General features: G+C 57.6%; 1 protein-coding gene across 8 annotated transcripts in view; it reads right to left on the bottom strand.

The window, feature by feature from the left end:
* Positions 1–10,000, bottom strand: part of Mef2 (myocyte enhancer factor 2) — a 1,047,678-nt gene that overhangs the window by 178,417 nt on the left and 859,261 nt on the right. The window contains exon 1 of one of the 8 annotated variants that reach the window (XM_071663619.1): positions 2,050–2,277. The exons of 6 other annotated variants lie outside the window; for them this stretch is intronic. The gene's annotated coding sequence lies outside the window, so the exon portion shown is untranslated. Of the gene's footprint in view, positions 1–1,040; positions 1,747–2,049; positions 2,278–10,000 lie in introns of those variants that run through there. One more of the 8 variants, XM_071663615.1, reaches the window with a different exon arrangement.

The raw sequence follows: 10,000 nt of genomic DNA, 5'->3' as shown, positions 1-10,000 counted from the left end.
TACAAACCCCCTCCTGTCCCATCCACCACCGTCTACCTCCCGTCTCTTCCACTTGTCCACCGAGGTCAGCTGTTATAACGCCACCACATCATCATTCCACCGCCCCACATCTCTCTCTCTCTCTCTCTCTCTCTCTCTCTCTCTCTCTCTCTCTCTCTCTCTCTCTCTCTTCCACCCACGTATACCCTACCCTCACCCCCACATATCCCATCCTCCTCCACTTTGCCTTCTCCACATTCCTAGGCCCGACTGGACACATACACACACACACACACACACACACACATGTCCCGGGTCACCACCGCAGGGTTCACTGTTGTTGTTGTTGTTGTTGTTGTTGTTGACACACGGGGCTGTACTCTCCTACAGAAACACAAGACTACGCGTTCATTTACGATCAGCATACACTGGAGGCGCTGGAGACCCGTGTACCAATGCCCCTCGCCTCGACGGAACACCTCCTGTGCGCTCCGATCAGCAGCACTTTTCTTTTTCTTCTTTCAACTGAGCTTTACCCACGAGTCTGTTTCTTCACAGTGAGGGAGAGGGAGGGAGGGAGGGAAGAGGGGAGGGGGAATCTCTCTCTCTCTCCACAAGACACAGAAAAAATTTTCCTGGGGGCACATACACACACACACACACGCGCGCGCGTTCGCGCGCGAGCGGTCTGGTTTGGAAAGGTGCACTCAAGCCCTTGGGCAAGATCGAGGGTGACCCCACACTCAGGCACAGGGTCGAGTGCCACGCTAACACCTGCGCCCTTGGCGGCCGGTGGAGGAAGAGGAGGAGGAGGAGGAGGTGGTGAGGTCGGAGGAGAGTCGAGGGCGAACGCAGCCACAACACGGTTCGAGGAGCACTTGAGGGGCTAAACCGAGGGACGAGGCATGGCCGAGGTGGACCTTGGCGGACGCAGGGAACGGAACGGAACACTGGGCCGCCGAGCACGGAGGCCCACACAGAGAGACGCAGGTCGCTGGCGATGCTGGTCTACTCCACCGTCAGGTATCAAAAAGGGGGACGCGGGCGGGCGGGCCACTCACCATCACCACACGTGCACAGCATCACTGATTCTCGGCGTGACCACCACACTGGTCTACCACAGGCGATCACTCCAGCCAGTGCGGTGGTGGGGGGGGGCGGCGGCGGCGCGCGGGGCGTGAGCGGCGGCGGGGCGCGCGCGGGCGGAGGCGCTGGCGGGCGGGCTGGGCTGGCTGCTACGTCTCACCCTAGGCAGCGGAGGAGGAGCCTCCACGCGCGTCCTGAGGAGGAAGAAGATGGGGGGAAGGGGGATAGAGAGAGCAGCCCAGGGGCGTGAGGCAGGAGGCTGGCGTGGCAGGCGGAGGTGGCGGGGAGGGAGGCGTGGCGCGCCACGACCACAGGAGGTCACTGCTCGGCCAGATTCCTGCGCAGAGAATCAATCAAGGGGCAAGGCGTCCCCCTCCCTCCTCACCGCCGCTCGCCACCGCTCGCCACCACCATCACACTCACCTGCCCCCCCATCAGGCTACCATCACGCCCTCCTCCTCCTCCTCCGCCCAGGTGCAACCCAGGGGCCCACCACCGGCATTAAAGGTGGCCTGGCTGGACCACGGGGGGGCCTGGACCAGCGGGCCACCCAGCGGGGCCAGAGACCACACATTCCTTCGCTGGTACACGCCGTGAGTGCGGGCCTGGGGGAGCGCAGTGAGTGTGTGTGTGTGTGTCTGTCTCTCTCCCTTTAGCAGGCCCGGTGACCTTCTCCTCCTTCAGGAGCACAGGTTCTGTCACCGTCCGGCCTGGCCTGGCCCGGGGGGGCGCCGCGCGCGCCCGCGCCCCCCCGAAGGTCCTTCCTTGATCGTAGCCATCATCATCATCACCCCGCCGCCCCCCCCCCCACACACACACAAGCCCCCCCAGCGGACGACGACGACGACGCCCCCCCCCCCCTTGCTCCCGCCCGCCCCCCCTTCTTACACTCTAACACTGAAGTGGAAATACTGTGCCAGATGTAAAAATACCAGTCAGGGTGCGTGAGTGAGTGTGAGTGTGAGTGTGTGAGTGTGGGCCTACCTGGAGTGTGTGGCGACGGAGGAGGTGGTGGAGGTGATGGTGGTGATGGTGGTGGAGGTAGTGGTGGTGGTAGTGGTGGGGTGGTTGGCTTGGTGGAAGGAGAACCCACGACACTGGCTGATGGCTGGCTGGCTGGCGATGGCTGGCGGCGGTGGCGGTGGCGGTGGTGGCCTCATGCAGAGCCCGGAGCCAACAACTGTGGCGCCACACGCTCCCTCGCCTCGCTCTCCCACACCAACTCTCTCTCTCTCTCTCTCTCTCTCTCTCTCTCTCTCTCTCTCTCTCTCTCTCTCTCTCTCTCTCTCCCGGCGCCACGGCCAAGACGCCTGGGGGCGCCCCGCTCCACCTCACCCTCTGGCCTGTGACGTCACGCGCCTCCGCCAATGGGAGGGCCGAGTGGGCCCAGTCACCAGGTGGGCGGCGGCGGCGGCGGCGGCCCAGGGGCTCGGCCCGGCAGGTGAGGGGAGCGGGGCGCCACCACACCAACCTCCCCTCACCTCCCCTCCCCTCCCCGACCCTACTCCCCACCTCAATCCTTCTCCCCCTCCTCACCACCCCGCCATCGATCTTCCGTGACGTCACGTCCTCTCCCCCAATCACCTTCCCCCCCCTGCAACTCTACCACGACCTCCACCCGGGGCATACCTGACCTGGTGCCACCACCCGGGGTATACCTGACCTGGTGCCACCACCCGGGGCATACCTGACCAGGTGCAACCGCCCGGGGCATACCTGACCTGGTGCCACCATCCGGGGCATACCTGACCTGGTGCCAATACCTGGGGCATACCCGACCTGGTGCCACCACCCGGGGCATACCTGACCTGGTGCCACTACCTGGGGGCATACTCAGCTGACCTGGTGCCACCACCAGAGGCATACCTGACCTGGTGCCACCACCAGGGGCATACCTGACCTGGTGCCACCACCAGGAGCATACCTGACCTGGTGCCACCACCCGGGGCATACCTGACCTGGTGCCACCACCCGGGGCATACCTGACCTGGTGCCACCACCCGGGGCATACCTGACCTGGTGCCACCACCCGGGGCATACCTGAACTGGTGCCAACACCTGGGGCATACCTGACCTGGTGCCACCACCCGGGGTATACCTGACCTGGTGCCACCACCCGGGGCATACCTGACCTGGTGTCACCACCCGGGGCATACTCAGCTGACCTGGTGCCACCACCCGGGGCATACCTGACCTGATGCCACCATCCGGGGTATACCCACCCTGGTGCCCCCACCCGGGGCATACCTGACCTGGTGCCACCACCTAGGGCATACCTGACCTGGTGCCCCCATCCGAGGGCATACCTGACCTGGTGCCAACACCTGGGGCATACCTGAACTGGTGCCCCATCCGAGGGCATACCTGACCTGGTGCCACCACCCGGGGCATACCTGACCTGGTGCCACCACCTGGGGCATACCTGACCTGGTGCCACCACCTGGGGCATACATGACATGGTGCCACCACCCGGGGCATACCTGACCTGGTGCCACCACCTGGGGCATACCTGACCTGGTGCTACAACCTGGGGCATAACTGACCTGGTGCCACCACCCGGGGCATACCTGACCTGGTGCCACAACCTGGGGCATACCTGACCTGGTGCCACCACCCGGGGCATACCTGACCTGGTGCCACAACCTGGGGCATACATGACCTGGTGTCACAACCTGGGGCATACCTGACCTGGTGCCACCACCGGGGCACACCTGACCTGGTGCCACCACTGGGGCATACCTGACCTGGTGCCAACACCCGGGGTATACCTGACCTGGTGCCACCACCCGGGGCATACCTGACCTGGTGCCACCACCTGGGGCATACCTGACCTGGTGCCAACACCCGGGGTATACCTGACCTGGTGCCAACACCTGGGGCATACCTGACCTGGGGCCCCCATCCGAGGGCATACCTGACCTGGTGCCACCACCTGGGGCATACATGACATGGTGCCACCACCCGGGGCATACCTGACCTGGTGCCACCACCTGGGGCATACCTGACCTGGTGCCACAACCTGGGGCATACCTGACCTGGTGCCACCACCCGGGGCATACCTGACCTGGTGCCACCACCCGGGGCATACCTGACCTGGTGCCAACACCCGGGGTATACCTGACCTGGTGCCACCACCTGGGGCATACATGACATGGTGCCCCCATCCGAGGGCATACCTGACCTGGTGCCACCACCTGGGGCATACATGACCTGGTGCCACCACCCGGGGCATACCTGACCTGGTGCCACCACCTGGGGCATACCTGACCTGGTGCCACAACCTGGGGCATACCTGACCTGGTGCCACCACCCGGGTATACCCACCCTGGTGCCACCTCCCGGGGCATACCTGACCTGGTGCCATCCGGGGCATACCTGACCTGATGCACCACCCGGGGCATACCTGACCTGGTGCCACCACTTGGGGCATACCTGACCTGGTGCCACCACCAGGGGCATACCTGACCTGGTGCCACCACCCGGGGCATACCTGACCTGGTGCCACCACCCGGGGCATACCTGACCTGGTGCCACAACATGGGGCATACCTGACCTGGTGCCACCACCTGGGGCATACCTGACCTGGTGCCACCACCTGGGGCATACCTGACCTGGTGCCACCACCGGGGCATACCTGACCTAGGGCCACCACCTGGGCATACCTGACCTGGTGCCACCACCCGGGGCATACCTGACCTGGTGCCACAACATGGGGCATACCTGACCTGGTGCCACCACCTGGAGCATACCTGACCTGGTGCCACCACCCGGGGCATACCTGACCTGTTGCCACCATCTGGGGCATACCTGACCTGGTGCCACCACCTGGGACATAACTGACCTGGTGCCACCACCTGGGGCATACCTAACCTGGTGCCACAACCTGGGGCATACCTAACCTGGTGCCACAACCTGGGGCATACCTAACCTGGTGCCACCACCTGGGGCATAATTGACCTGGTGCCACCACTCGGGGCATACCTGACCTGGTGCCACCACCCGGGGCATACCTGACCTGGTGCCACCACCCAGGGGCATACCTGACCCTGATGCCACCACCCGGGGCATACCTGACCTGGTGCCACCACCTGGGGCATACCTGACCTGGTGCCACCACCTGGGGCATACCTGACCTGGTGCCACCACCCGGGGCATACCTGACCTGGTGCCACCACCCGGGGCATACCTGACCTCCTGCCACAACATGGGGCATACCTGACCTGGTGCCACCACCTGGGGCATACCTGACCTGGTGCCACCACCCGGGGTATACCTGACCTGGTGCCACCACCTGGGGCATACCTGACCTGGTGCCACCACCTGGGGCATACCTGACCTGGTGCCACCACCAGGGGCATACCTGACCTGGTGCCACCATCTGGGGCATACCTGACCTGTTGCCACCACCCGGGGCATACCTGACCTGGGGCCACCACCTGGGCATACCTGACCTGGTGCCACCATCTGGGGCATACCTGACCTGGTGCCACCACCTGGGGCATACCTGACCTGGTGCCACCACCTGGAGCATACCTGACCTGGTGCCACCACCTTGGCGCCAGGCATACCCACCCTGTTCCCAGATGTACACACTCATATGCCAGGCATACCCACACTGGTGTGTCAGACGTCCCTCTCTTAATGCCAGGCATACCCAACAGGGCGCCAGGTGGTGGGTATACCCAGCCATCTGCCTGGGGCATACCTACCCTGTTGCCAGAGGCATTACTCATGCTACCACCTCCTGTGGCGCGTATGCCCCACCATGGCGCCTGACATCTCTAACACCACCACATCCCCCAACTGGAGCCAGATATAACCAGTGGTCTTGATATACTAACCACACCCACAGCGAGGTCGAACATACCCATCATCACGTCGAGCATACGCAAACATGGAGCCGAGCATACTGACCCCAGGTGCGTCGTCCAAGCCCCAGGACCGACCCCCCCCACAATACGCCCCCACACACAATACGCCATGGAGCTGGGCATGTCTACCCACACCATGGCACAAGGCCTGGTCCTACCTGTGCACCCTCGCAATGGCACAGCACTAACCATGGTGACCTGCAGTGCCACAAATTTCCCCTCCTCCTCCTCCACCTCCTTCTCCCCCTTTGCCATCGGGCAGAGGTAAATGGTAAAATGGGGCATTCCAAATGACACGCGGAAGGCATATATATATATACGCAGCACTGTGAATGTTGTCTTCCTCTATTGGACCTTCTCTATCAGCTCTTTGTGCTTCTTTAGCTGCGGTGGTGACCAAACTTCGAGAAGCATATTCTAGTTTTGTTGTCCTCCTCTGGACCTTCTCTATCAGCTCTTTGTGTTTCTTTAGCTGCGGTGGTGACCAAACTTGAGAAGCATATTCTAGTTTTGTTGTCCTCCTCTGGACCTTCTCTATCAGCTCTTTGTGCTTCTTTAGCTGCGGTGGTGACCAAACTTGAGAAGCATATTCTAGTTTAGTTGTCCTCCTCTGGACCCTCTCTATCAGCTCTTTGTGCTTCTTTAGCTGCGGTGACCAAACTTGAGAAGCATATTCGAGTTTTGTTGTCCTCCTCTGGACCTTCTCTATCAGCTCTTTGTGCTTCTTTAGCTGCGGTGACCAAACTTGAGAAGCATATTCTAGTTTAGTTGTCCTCCTCTGGACCCTCTCTATCAGCTCTTTGTGCTTCTTTAGCTGCGGTGGTGACCAAACTTGAGAAGCATATTCGAGTTTGGCGGTTCTATTCGTCCTTGAAAAAAAAGAAAAAAAAGAAAAGAAGGAAAAGGACAAATTGGTTCCCTCGACTGAGTGAGAGAGAGAGTCATGGCCCACAGGAAACCCACTCCTGGTTCTACACTGGGGGGTTGGGAGCAACCACCTCTCATGATCCTCTACGAAGGGGAATACGATCCCGTGTGCGCTCCAAGTAGTGGAGTCGAGGGAGACTTTTGAGTCATTTGGAGCGGTTTGAGTGCGGGACACTCAAACGACCCTTTTAATACCTTAACCCCCCCCCCCCCCCCCCCCAGATATTACCGACCCGTTTTGAAGGGTGACATAAGCATCCACCAGTAGCCTGAGCCGGAGAGGAGAAACAGGTCCAAAATGTAACACTATCCCTCGGGTTCGCCTCTCTCTCTCTCTCTCGTTTTGCCTGGGTCGTAGGAGCCATCCTCTCACCTTCTTCTGAAACGCCTCCCACACCTCATCTCTTGTCGTATACACTGACGTTTGTATGCATACGAGATGCTCTGGACAGTATTCAAATCCTGTCTTGGAGTTTTTCACCCTTGCTCCCCCACCACACACACACAGAACTAGATAAGTTACTGAATCATATAAAAAAAGGATAAGATATTCCAATCTCTTCTAAGGAGACTTTTAAAATCTTCTGCTGTGTGTGTGTGTGTGTGTGTGTGTGTGTGTGTGTGTGTGTGTGTGTGTGTGTGTGTGTGTGTGTGTGTGTGTGTCGATCATGAAAAGAAAAACACCAAGGGTGACTGACAATGCCAGGTGTGAACACAGCCCTCAAGTCAATACATGACTGACAATGCCAGGTGTGAACACAGCCCTCCAGTCAATACATGACTGACAATGCCAGGTGTGAACACAGCCCTCCAGTCAATACATGACTGACAATGCCAGGTGTGAACACAGCCCTCAAGTCAATAGATGACTGACAATGCCAGGTGTGAACACAGCCCTCAGTCAATAGAGACTGACAATGCCAGGTGTGAACACAGCCCTCCAGTCAATAGATGACTGACAATGCCAGGTGTGAACACAGCCCTCAGTCAATAGAGACTGACAATGCCAGGTGTGAACACAGCCCTCCAGTCAATAGAGACTGACAATGCCATGTGTGAACACAGCCCTCCAGTCAATACATGACTGACAATGCCAGGTGTGAACACAGCCCTCCAGTCAATACATGACTGACAATGCCATGTGTGAACACAGCCCTCCAGTCAATAGATGACTGACAATGCCATGTGTGAACACAGCCCTCCAGTCAATAGATGACTGACAATGCCATGTGTGAACACAGCCCTCCAGTCAATACATGACTGACAATGCCATGTGTGAACACAGCCCTCCAGTCAATACATGACTGACAATGCCATGTGTGAACACAGCCCTCCAGTCAATAGATGACTGACAATGCCATGTGTGAACACAGCCCTCCAGTCAATAGATGACTGACAATGCCATGTGTGAACACAGCCCTCCAGTCAATACATGACTGACAATGCCATGTGTGAACACAGCCCTCCAGTCAATACATGACTGACAATGCCAGGTGTGAACACAGCCCTCCAGTCAATACATGACTGACAATGCCATGTGTGAACACAGCCCTCCAGTCAATACATGACTGACAATGCCATGTGTGAACACAGCCCTTCAGTCAATACATGACTGACAATGCCATGTGTGAACACAGCCCTCCAGTCAATACATGACTGACAATGCCAGGTGTGAACACAGCCCTCCAGTCAATACATGACTGACAATGCCATGTGTGAACACAGCCCTCCAGTCAATAGAGACTGACAATGCCAGGTGTGAACACAGCCCTCCAGTCAATACATGACTGACAATGCCAGGTGTGAACACAGCCCTCAAGTCAATACATGACTGACAATGCCAGGTGTGAACACAGCCCTCCAGTCAATAGAGACTGACAATGCCAGGTGTGAACACAGCCCTCCAGTCAATAGAGACTGACAATGCCAGGTGTGAACACAGCCCTCCAGTCAATACATGACTGACAATGCCAGGTGTGAACACAGCCCTCCAGTCAATACATGACTGACAATGCCAGGTGTGAACACAGCCCTCAAGTCAATACATGACTGACAATGCCAGGTGTGAACACAGCCCTCCAGTCAATACATGACTGACTATGCCAGGTGTGAACACAGCCCTCCAGTCAATACATGACTGTCAATGCCATGGCGGGGGGCTAAGAAGGTCATTGATAAATGAATTCAATAAATAAAGCTTGAGTGGTCGTAGTCACCAAATTGGCATGATAAATACAGACATTACACGACTGGGAGGGTAACAGTGTCACTAGGTAGCTAATCATACAGGAACATACGATTAGGATTAGTTCACTAATCATACAAGAACATACGATTAGGATCAAGAACACACACATGTGTGTGAGAGGTGTGTGTATATATACACTTACACACCCAGATGCACTGGGATGTTTATTAGAGTCGACGACACGTAACTACACAGTATGATCTTCGACTGAACATGAGGTGATTGGAGAGTTACACTCATACAGTGGTCAACATGACACTGGCCAACATGACACTGGTCAACATGACACTGGTCAACATGACACTGGCCAACATGACACTGGTCAACATGACACTGGTCAACATGACACAGAGGTGGTGTACGCCAGCCAGCATGGTTCTCTGGCCCACTATATGACACGTGACACATCCTCGTCACACGTGTGTGGCACAGCAGCGTCACACACGTGTGACACAGCGTCACGTGTGGCATACCATCGTCACACGTGTGTGACACAGCGTCACGTGTGTGTGTGTCACACAAGCAGATGACACTTGGTATACCTGTGGTGGTGGTGTGTGTGACACTTGACACACCTGTAACAGTTTATGACACACTACTAACACGTGGAGATGACACACACACACACACACACACACACACACACACACACACACACATATATACATAGCCCCCCACACACACATACGCACATACACACAAAAACACACACACACACACACACACACACACACACACACACACACACACACACACGCGCACACACATACACATAGACACATATATACACACACATACATAGACACACACACACACACACACACACACAGACACATACATACACACACATACATAGACACACACACACACACACACACACACACACACA

Source organism: Panulirus ornatus, chromosome 7 (genome assembly GCF_036320965.1).
Source record: "Panulirus ornatus isolate Po-2019 chromosome 7, ASM3632096v1, whole genome shotgun sequence".
In the NCBI taxonomy this organism is placed as follows: Eukaryota; Metazoa; Arthropoda; class Malacostraca; order Decapoda; family Palinuridae; genus Panulirus; species Panulirus ornatus.
Note: the sequence above shows the minus strand (reverse complement) of the source record. Positions and strands in the feature narration are given on the sequence as shown.